Here is a 10,804-nt window from a genome sequence, read left to right on the forward strand (position 1 = left end):
CTTCTCTGAGTCTGTAAATTCCACACATGTCAGCCCCCTGCCCAGCAGTTCAAATCAAGGGTTGTCAGACATTAAGGAAAGCTGGGATATGGCAGTTGCTAAGAACTTCGGCTCTGGAGTCAGACAAGCCACAAAACCTCCCAAAGCCTGTTTTCTAATCTATGACATGGGATAATAGATTAATAATAAGTGCCCCCTCCTGGGGTTGTTGTGAAGTTTAAAACAGATTCTGCTTGTAAAGCACCTGGCACACAGTAAGCACTCAATAAATGGGGTTGTTATTATAAGGGGGGAAACCCTGGTGACATAGTGGTTAAGAGCTACAACTGCTAACCAAAAGGTCAGCAGTTCAAATCCACCAGGTGCTCCCTGGAAACCCTATGGAACAGTTCTACTCTGTCCTATAGGGTCGCTATGAGTCGGAATGGACTTGATGGCAATGTGTTTTTTTGTTTTTTTTTTTTAATTATCAGGGGAGGTGGATTAGGTGGCTGGGTGGTGAAGAGGGAGGCAGGGAAGCTTCTAGAATCAGCTCTTGCACTGTCTTTCGATGGTACTTTGGGACTCTGTTTCCTCATCTGTTAAAGGGAGTGTGTGGACCTGGTCCTGTTCAAGTGTTAGGTCCAAGTAGGGTGAGTCATCCTGGTTCTGAATAGAGGCCAGGGCAGGGGGCAGTGTGCTGACCTGCTGATGTTTAGGGCAGGGGTTGGACAGACCTGTGTGTACCCTAATAATTGCCCACCCTTCCAAATTTTCTGGCTGAGAGCCCTAGCTTAGCTGTAGCGGTGTAGCTCCTGAGGGGACAGCTGGGCCAGGCAGGGCAGGCCACAGCAGGCCCAGCGGTCTACCTAGGGGGACACACTTAGCTCCGGAATCCAGGAAGGCCCTGTGAGCCCAGAGGCTGATGGTTTAATCAGCCGTGTGGCAGATATTTATCTGCTTTCTTGGGCCATGTCCCCAGCCTGCGTATCATAAATTGCATCGGGATTTCAAATACCCCTGTCTCCTCCCTGGCAGGGCAGGCAGCTCTCCATGGCATGCCAGGAAAATCTCACTCCCCTGAATGGTCATCCCCCCAGTGGTTTGGACCCCCCCCCCAATACTTGCACCTGGAACTTTCTTCCTGGCCCTCCTTCCTGCTGTGAGGGTAGGGGGAAGACTTGTGAAGGCAGGAGCATAGCTGTGGTGACCACTGTCTGGAGGTCAGAGGGTGTAAAATGTTCACGCAGCACTGTGGGGGCTTTTCACAAGGTGATAGGAGTGGCCCTCCAGTGTGCCCTCTATGGGCAGAGCTATGTCCTGGACCCCTGGAGCCTGGCCTGGTTCCGAGAGGCAACTTAATTGTCCCATGAATGTGGAGGAGTGAGTGTCTGCCCTGCCCACTGGGGTACTGGATCTCAACCTCTAACTTCCCACTGGATGCTCACTGCATCACCTGGAGGCGATTTTTGGTACTGCAGCCCCAGCCACATCATCCCACGGCAGGGATAGGGTCCTCAAATTACCTATGACCTCCTATGACCACACATGGGTCAGACCCATGATAAGTCTCAGATGTTCACTGGCAGTCCCATCTCGTGATATGGACACAGTGACACCCACAATGTGGCACAGCAAACCGTGACATGCACACAGTAAATGACACAGATTCACCTCAGTAAACAATGGGTAACGGAGACACTCAAAGTGACCCAGGTACACCATGATAGACAAGCAGGGTGACAGACAAAGCGACTCCACTCACAAGCTGCAAAGCATAGACACACTGCTGACTAGGAATACCAAAAATCCAAACAGTTGCCATCGAGTTGATTCTGACTCATGGCAACCCCGTGTGTGCAGAGTAGAACAGCGCCATAGGGTTTTTTCCAAGGCTGTGACCTTTCAGAAGCAGAACGCCAGGACTTTTTTCCATGGTGCCTCTGGGTGAGCTTGAACTGCCAAGCTTTCAGCTCGTAGTCGAGGACTTAACTATTTGCGCCACCCAGGAATTTGCTGATTAATAATAGCTGACTTTTACAGGACACTAAGAAGTGTTTTGTATAGATTAGCTCATTCAGTCCTCACAATGTGCTAACTTAAGAACTATATTTATCACCCCCATCTTACAAATGTACAGATGAGGGAACCGAGGCTCAGGTCAATGGCCAGAAAGGGGAGAACTGAGTTCCAACCCCAGGTGTGAATCAATATGTCTTGTGCTCTCAATCGCTGTGCCCCTCTGATCCATTCACAGGCAGTCCCCACACATGTAATGACAGACACAGGTTATGTGGGACTACTGTTCAGGTGTGGGCTTCACGACTGGATATGTGGTCTTCTGAGAACACTATGGCATCACTTGGCTGGTCTGAGCCTAAGGTCACAGGATATGTCCTTCAGGGAGAGACGGGCTCTGCCACACTTCATCCAGGCCCTAGCCTTGTTGTCCCCTAGTCTAAGGGAGAGATCTGATGAAGGAGACACAGGTCCTGCCTTCAGGAAGTCTCTAGGCTGATGAGGGAGACATAGGCCTTGCCCTCAGGAAGCCCCAATCTGAAGCAGAAACAGAAAGCATACACACAGATTTGGGAAGGAAGTGGAAATTAACACAGTTCAGTCTGAGAAAGGGAGCTGGGCAGCCCCACAATAGAGCTGGTTAGAGGCAGATGAGTCTGGAAGGGAATGTTTCCAAGAAGTGAATTGGAAAGGAAAGACTGTCTGTGGACGATGGGGGGCCTGGAGGGGTGACGTGAGGGCTCCAGGAGGCCCAGGTTGATGTGTGTGTGTCTATACAGAAAACACTAACTATTGCCACACCCTGGGTGGCCAAGAAAACAGAAGGCATTTGGAGCCACATACATGGGATGGCTTCACACACTGTCACTGTTTGTGAATGTCACCCAGCAAGGCGCAGGCACAAGGAGGTTGGTTTTTGTAATCACCCTTCTGGCCAGTGGCTGCTGCATCTCCAGCAAGCGCCACATGCCTGCCTGTCACAGGATCATCAGCGCCTGCCTCGGGGCTGAGAACAGGACTCCGGCTTCCCAAAATGTGACTCCGCTGACCTCGCTGCTGCTTCTCCGTCCATGCCCACCTTGTCTCCAAGACACGAGTCTCTGTCTCTGAGCTTTGCTCTGTGGCCATCTGAGTCCCTGCGAGTCTCAGCTGACACCCTTCCAGATATTACTGTATTTTAATACTGCTTTGCTCAAAATAGACCTCTTCATGCTCCCTTTTGCCAACCTCGGTTTGGGGGAGCTCCAGAAGCTGGTGTGTTTCAGCTGGGATATACAGCTCAGGCATCTCCAGGACTCGAACCCCTTGTTCACAACCACTCAGCTCTCATCTTATTTGTCTCCCTCTCCATCTGCTCAGGTATGAAGCGGCCACTGAGCCCATCTCCCCCTGATGAGAAGAAGCCCCCCATATCTGGAGCTGCTGAGTGTCCTCCTCATCCCCCAGAACCGCCAAAGCCCAAGCGGGAAAGAAAACGGCCATCATACACGCTCTGCGATGTCTGCAACATCCAGCTGAACTCGGCAGCCCAGGCCCAGGTGCACTGTGGGGGACGGGCCCACCAGAGGCGGCTTCGGCAGCTCAGCTTGGGCAAAACCCCCTCGGGACCAGGTCAGTGTGGAGGACACTGCTCCCACAAACTTTGTTCTGGGCCCCTGGTGAGGATCTCTCTGTCTGGGCCCCTCTGTGGGGCTCTAGGTCTGAAGCCTCCCTTTGTGGAGACTTTTGGGTCTGGGGTTCCCTTAATGGGGTCTTTGGGTCTGGGGCTCCCCCACCTACCCTGTCAAGTTTTGGTTTATACCCTGATAGCCCTTCTATGGGGTTTCTCTGGATCTGAGGGTCTCCAGGTTTGAGGCTTCTTCCTGAGATCTTTTTTGGGTCTGCCCCTTCCCATGGGTCCTTCAGAACCAGGAGACGTAACAGCATTTCCTGTCTGGAGTCCCCCTGGGAGGAACAGTCTTTCAGACAAGGGCTTCACGTGCGGGTACCTCAGGCTCCTGCTCTGTCTCTGAAGATAGGGTCATGGAGGTACACGCCACTTGGACTGAGGGACAAGGGGAAGCCCCTCCTCCTTTGGCCACTGGACTCCCGGCCAGGATTTCTGCCTGTGCCTGGCTGGGGTGACTTTCCAGAGCTTTGGCTGCAAGTACTAGAGGGGCAGCTGGCTGCAAGGCGGATTTCTGGGAAAAATGGGTGAATGCCTCCATGAGAGTGATTCCAGCTGACAGGATATAAGGGCTATGGGGAAAATAAGAAGAGCCGGGCCGCTGCTGGCAGGCAGACAGATTCAGAACCTAGCCCATTGTTGGTAGGCGGGGAGGGCTGACACTTCAGCCCAGCTCCTGGGGGCCACCACTAGAAACCCAGCTTGCAGCCTGGCCATTAGATGGCCCTTGGACTGTCGTCTGAACTCAAGTCTTCAGGACTGCCTGATATTTTGGTGAATATTCATGGCACATCCACCATGTTCTCTGCACCATGCTGGGGGCTGGAGATAAATAAGGCTCAGTCTCCCCCACCACCACCCTACCCCGGGATGAGTCTGTCTTTTGGGAAGAGACAGACCTAAAAACAACAAAGGAGTGCTGTGGGTCCCACGTGGGACATCCTCCCAGTACATAGGAGAAGGGGTGGTTCTACCTGGGGAGCCCCAGGACAGGCCTCCTGGAGGCAGTGGGACATGGAGCCTTGGGACATGGGTAAGGGGCAGAGGTACGTCTGTCTGGGTTCAAAAATCCCTCCTTAATTCAAATATTTATTGACAACCTACTAGGTGCAAGCCACTGTATTGGAAAATCGTATTTTTAAAAGGCATCCTGTCAGAAAAAAAAAACCCGTTCCCATCGAGTTCAGTCTGACTCACAGCAACCCTACAGGACAGAGCAGAATGGCCCCATAGGGTTTCCAAGGAGCAGCTGGTGGATCTGAACTGTCAGCCTTTTGGTTAGCGGCCAAATGCCTGAGAGATGCCTAAATAACTACACGGGCAAATGATTTACCCCAAGATAGCTGCATGCTTGATAGAGGCGGGTACAGGTGCTGCGAGAAGTCAGGTGGGAGGGATGAATTCTCAGGAGAAGTCAGGGCTGCTTCGGAGAGTGACATTGAAGCTGGGTCTTGGAGAGAGGAGAGGGGATCCCAAGCAGGGAAACAGCCTGGGCAAATGCACGAGGCCTGAGAGCCCATGGCTTTCTGGGAACAGTGGGCACTGTGCTGGGCATGTGGCAGGCATGGGGGGAGGTGAGCAGGAGCCACTGTGGGGACCATGCAGCCAGGCTGGGGGTTTGGCCTTTGTTCCGAAGGTGACTGGCATCATTGAAGGGTTTTGAGCAGGGACAGTTTGTGTTCTCAGTATCTCTGGCAAGCGGGAGGTACATGAGGAGGGAAGGTGGGGATGGGGTGGAGCCTTTTCTGCAGCAGAACCTACAAGACTTGGTGACTGATGGGAAGCAGGAGTGGAGGTGGCAGAGAGGAAGGTGCCAAGGACCTAGCTTAGGCAATGCTTGGAGGGCAGTTCAGTTACCAGAGAGGGGGATGCTGAGAGAGAAGCAGGACAGGAGGGCCAGTATTGAGTTGAGAAGGCCAGTCCTGTGGCCCAAGGACATCATCAGGCCCTTGTGACACAGCCTTCTCAGGTCTCACTTCCCAGGCAATGGTCCCTGTGGTACAGGCCCCTCCCTCTCTACCATCCCCACCATGCCCAGGAGGTGTAAGAAGAAAAGGCCACAGTCCAGAATGCCCCTGGCCAGAGACAGGCTATCCAGAGGGATGGTATATCCCTCACCTGGCCTCCTTCTCCCCACAGTCACTGTTCCCTGAGTACTGGTTAGGTTTGGGGGGGCACCACCATCTTGCGGGTCACCAAGAGACATGATGCCTGGTACTTCAGTCTAGACTGTTAAGTCGGACCTGTTAATTTATTTGTCCACCTAGTTATCTGTCCATCCATTATCTGTCCAGCATTTTCTAACCCCCAGCCCAGCCCTGTGCATGCCCCATGCAGGGTGCTGGGATACCGCGCTGAGTAGACCTGGGTGCCTACCCTCCAGGCACTAACAGTCTAGAGAGCAGGAGATAGCCAGGGAACCAGACCTTTACAACAGTGCATGCTAAGAGGAGTGACATGGAAGAATGACAGTTGTGCCTAGTACAGGGGCGAGGGCTCCTTGGGTTTCTGGGAAGCCTGACATTCTGGGGCTCCTGCCTGAGAACATCCTTTTGGCCTGGTTAATTCTGTGCCATGACCCCCCAATTCCCCCCCACCCCCGGATCTCTCCTGTCTTCTTGGCTCTCTGAGAGGCAGCCCCTGGCCAGAGGATGGACACCTAGCAACTGCCCCTGAGGTGGGGAAGGGGGCTGAGAAGGAGCACCTAGGGGACCATCAATCACCCTGAGTACCTCTCCCAGCTTTGCCCCTGGTGGAGACCTGGCCTGCTGGCCAAGCTCTACATAGCTACAGCAGAGTGGAGAGCCACTGTGTGTGGCTGACTGGGGCACCCTCTGCAAAATGGCAGGGGGCACACTTACTTTCAGGGTTGTGGGGGGGCTTGAGGCTAATTCGTGGGGGGCCCTCACCACTGCTTTGTTCCTACATACCCACTGTCTGCGCTCCACACCACATGAGGTCTCCGTCCTTTGCAGGTAGAAGGGAGGGATCTGAGGAGCTGCGGGCAGGGACCTCCCAGTCATGTCTGTTTGAGGCTCCCTCTCTGGGAGGGCTCCTGAACTGTCACTTTGATTAGGGGCCTGTGGAGCTGGTAGCTTCCACACTGACAGCCACTCACAGGCAGTGAGGCAAAGACCCTCTTCTGCTCACACCCCTGAGGCTGTTTGTGGAGAAGGGGGAGGGAGACATGGAAGAGGGAGTGACTCTTCCCTCTCTGAGCTTCCTTGCCAATGCCCTGCATCAGAGACCTCCTTGCTCAGAGACACGCAACTCCTTGAATTCTCACCTCCTAGCCCTGAATGACTCTGTCACGTGGGGTTGCTATGAGTCGGAATCAACTCCACAGCACCTAACAACAAGAAGCCCTAAGTGAGTCTGGAACACCTTCAAGGGCCCATGGGATGGGGAAACAGCAAGTACCCTACACTTGCCCATCTCCCCTCCTCCAAGTCTTCCCCCAACTTCCCCTGCCCACCCCATCTGTCTCCCACACAGGAGGCCCTTTCATTCTTCAGGAATGTGTCTGGAGCCATCTTTCACCGCCCACCCCCCTGCCCCTCCTCCCAGATAGGTGTGGGCACCAGCACCACCCCTATAAGGCTGAAGTCAGTGACCCTATTGACCATCACACACACATACATCTAAACAACAACTTTGGATGTTTCTCAAACATCTGCAAAGAGAGAAAGGTTTGCTGGCTCACTGCTCCTAGCTCTAACCTGTGATATGGATGTTGGGTCAGCACCTGGGGAATACCTGGGCAGGAGCTGTAACCTACTCCAGCCCCAGGGTGAGCATCTGCTTAAGAGCTGAACCATTTACAAAGTCCTCCCACATCTGCATCCCATTCCTTCTTCACACAGCCATCCTAGAAGCCGATGACGACATACAGTCCTCATTCTACAAATTAGGCTATCAGGGCTCAGAGAGATTAAGGAACATACCCAAGGCCACACAGCCGTGGGTCCAGATCCGGGCGTTTGACTCTAAATCCTGTATCACACGTCCCCTGCCCCTCTTGCACCTGAGAACAACATATATTAACAGAGATTGTGCATTAACTTTTGGGGAGTGGGAAGGGGCTGTCCAGAGAAGGCAAACAAGCTCTCAGGACAGATGATTCCACAAGTGCTTCAGGACCCTCGGCCACTCTTCTGCCCTGTGCCTTGGTGTCATCAGCTGAAAAATGGGAAGGTGCCAGCCATCTCTGGCCTCCCCCATTTTGCCTAGGTTGGCTAGGGAGGGGGAGGGGAGCCTCTTAAAGCCATCTTGTCCCTTCTCCTGTCTCTGGCGGGACTGACCCAGCCAAAGGATTCAGAGTGCACACACCTCCTGTCCTCCATCATCCATTGCAACATGACGCTGAAGGGGACAGAAAGGGATTTCGGGAATGCCTTAAGCTCTGGTTTACAGAAATGGCCAGAGAGGCCTTGGGTGGGGAGTGCAGCATAGACACTAAGGGCGGACAGGAAAGCAGATGTGGAGTCAGACTATTATGGATTTCAGGGCAAAGATGGCTGCGGCTGCAACAGACTTTCCTATGCTTTTGGAGGATGGAGGGGTGGGAGAGAGGTCAAAGGGGGGCAGGCTGAGGCTGTCCCCTACCCGCACCCTAATCAGTCTTCCATCTCCTCTCCAAATCTTTGACTCCAGAAGCCTCTGGCTGCCTTCTGGGATCTAGAGATCAAAGACCTTGAGCTCAGGTCACGCCTGAGTCACTAGTTTGATGAGCTCCTCACCCCCTACTCCCCGCAGATGGATTAATTTCAGTCCCATCAGGAGGCCCAGGAAGCCCTCCAGCCAGTCCCTCTCTCTTTAGTGTCTCCCTGGGTTGCTGGTTCCTCCTCAGCAACCCCCACATCCTGGCCTTTGGGTGCATGTTTCAAAGAAACTGTGCTCCCCCCAAGGCCACTAGAAGTACTTCTTGAAGTCTAACCAGTGCCTCCTGCTGTTATTCTTGGCTCCTTAAGTGGCAGGTGATCAAAGTGGCCACACTCTCTCTGGACACCCATCATCCCCCACCCCCAGTGTGAACCTGACCATCAGCACTACCCCCTCCCCAGCCCCACGGACTACCAGGCAAGGCCTGGCCTGTCTGGGTAGAGAATTAGGGGGCTTAGCTCAAATCCCTAGCCTACAGAAGACAGACTCCATCTGTGTCTCTGGGTGGGTTAATTAGCTCTGGGCTTGAGTTTCCTTCCTCTCCCAAACAAGCAACTCCTTCCCCCCAGAGCCCCTTCCTAACAAACCTGTTTTCAGGAGCTGCCGCTGCCAGCCCCTCCCTGAGACCTTCTTTGTGGCTGGGACATTGGCTGCTCCCAGATTACAGGTTATTGTCTGGTGGAGACAGGATACTGAGGGGTGGGGGCTACACTGGGACCCCGAGCTTGGAATGCGAGACAGGATCCAGCTGTGGGTTGGCTGTCTCCTCTCCTCCCATTCCACCCCCCTCCCAGCCACCAGGTGCTCAGGTAAGTAGCCAGACAGCCGGTTTTCTGAAGAGGAGGGGGAAGAAGAAAACGGAGGAGACAGGACTGGGAGGGGGCAGAGGAGGGTGTCAGGGGTTCTAGCTCATCAGAGCAGTACCCCACCCCCTTCCTGGCATTGTCCAGGTAGCAAGTCCAAGGGTCCAGGTACTGGACTGAGAGACGCAGGACACCTGGGCTCCCTTCTCCCACCACCATGGCCAGTGCTCTGTGATGAAGTAATAACACCTCTCTGAGCCTCAGTCTCCCCTTCAGCAAAATGAGGTACATATAAGGGCATGGCGGGCAGAGGCTGAGGAAGGCTGGCCAGGAGAACGAGTGCTTCTGCAGCTGCAAGCTTTCCAGCAGACAGAGAAGGGACTAGCAGCAGCTCCTTCCCTGGACGTCTCTGTGGGCAAGGTCAACTCATCCCTTCAGTGGAAGAGGCACGAGGCAGGGACCTATCCAGAATGGGAGTCACCTCCCTGCTGTCACCCTCCCCCTCGTCTCCACGTTTGTCCCTTACTGTCACGCCTGGGGAGACGTGCCCTGGTCTTTCCACCTGTGGTTGGGCTAGGGAACCAGGGAATAGCAGCTCCTTCCTGGCGAGGAAGACAGGGCCCAGTAACACGCTGCTTCCCAGGCAGGACCAGGAGTCCCTCCCTTTCGCCCTCCCCTCCAGTCCTCGCATTCCCTCTGTCACTCTCTGGCTGGCTTTCATTTGCTCCTCAGCACTCCGCGGTGCTTCAGAAGGCAGAGAATGCTCTTGGGTGAGTGCTGAGGACGGCTGAGCTGCAGGTGGGGGGGGAGGGGGACACAAGGGGCCAACGAGGGTGGTCCTCTCCCGTCCCCAGCCCTCGCCTTTTCCTGCTATTGTTGGCCCTCAAAAGTCATCTGGCAGGAGACTCCCATAGCCAGTCAACCCTTGGTACCTTTTCCCAGGTCCAGGGCTGGGCAGGGAAGCCCCCACTTGGGCTGTGAACAAAGATGGGGTGGGGTGGCAGGAATGGTTAGGGAGCTGGAGGTCCACCCTGCAGAAATCAGGAGTGCTGTACATCTGGGCAGAAGTGTGTCCAGGGAACCTGCGTTCCCTAGTTCTGCGTATCAAATTGCAACTTCAGCCCCCTCCTTGGAGCCTCCAAGGAGTGGAGGGGAGAAGTCCTAAGGAACTGAAGAGGGACTTGTTAGGGCAGCAGATAGAGAAAGAAGCAGACAGGGAGATAGACAGAAATCAAGGTGGGCTCCTACCTGAGGTCCAGGCAGTGTCCATGGGGTCAACACCAAAGTCCCTAGCAGCAAGGGAGACAGCCATCACCCTCTTCAAGGGCTGTTTTTGGGACTCCCTCCCACGGAAGCAAGGGACTGAGGCAGTGGGGCGGGGCTTTGGGGTCTTCCTCCAGCATTGTGGGGTCCTGGAACATCAGCACAGCCCTTGAGTGCTGAATGGCCCAGAAGGGGGTTGGGGTACTGGAGAACGTGGGCTAGCAGTGGGTCTTGGTTGGACGCTCCCCCTCCTCGCCTTTGGCTCTCCCTCCCTCCTGGATTCTCATTTTATTGGCAGAGTTTTAGTTTTATCTGTTACAGAAATGGCAACTTTCTATTATTTGAGAAGTGTGTGTCTGTGTACCTCTGGGAGGAACCCACCATCGGCCCCTATAACTTTGTTTGCCCATGT

Source organism: Trichechus manatus, unplaced genomic scaffold (assembly GCF_000243295.1).
Source record: "Trichechus manatus latirostris isolate Lorelei unplaced genomic scaffold, TriManLat1.0 scaffold00294, whole genome shotgun sequence".
NCBI classification, from domain to species: Eukaryota; Metazoa; Chordata; class Mammalia; order Sirenia; family Trichechidae; genus Trichechus; species Trichechus manatus.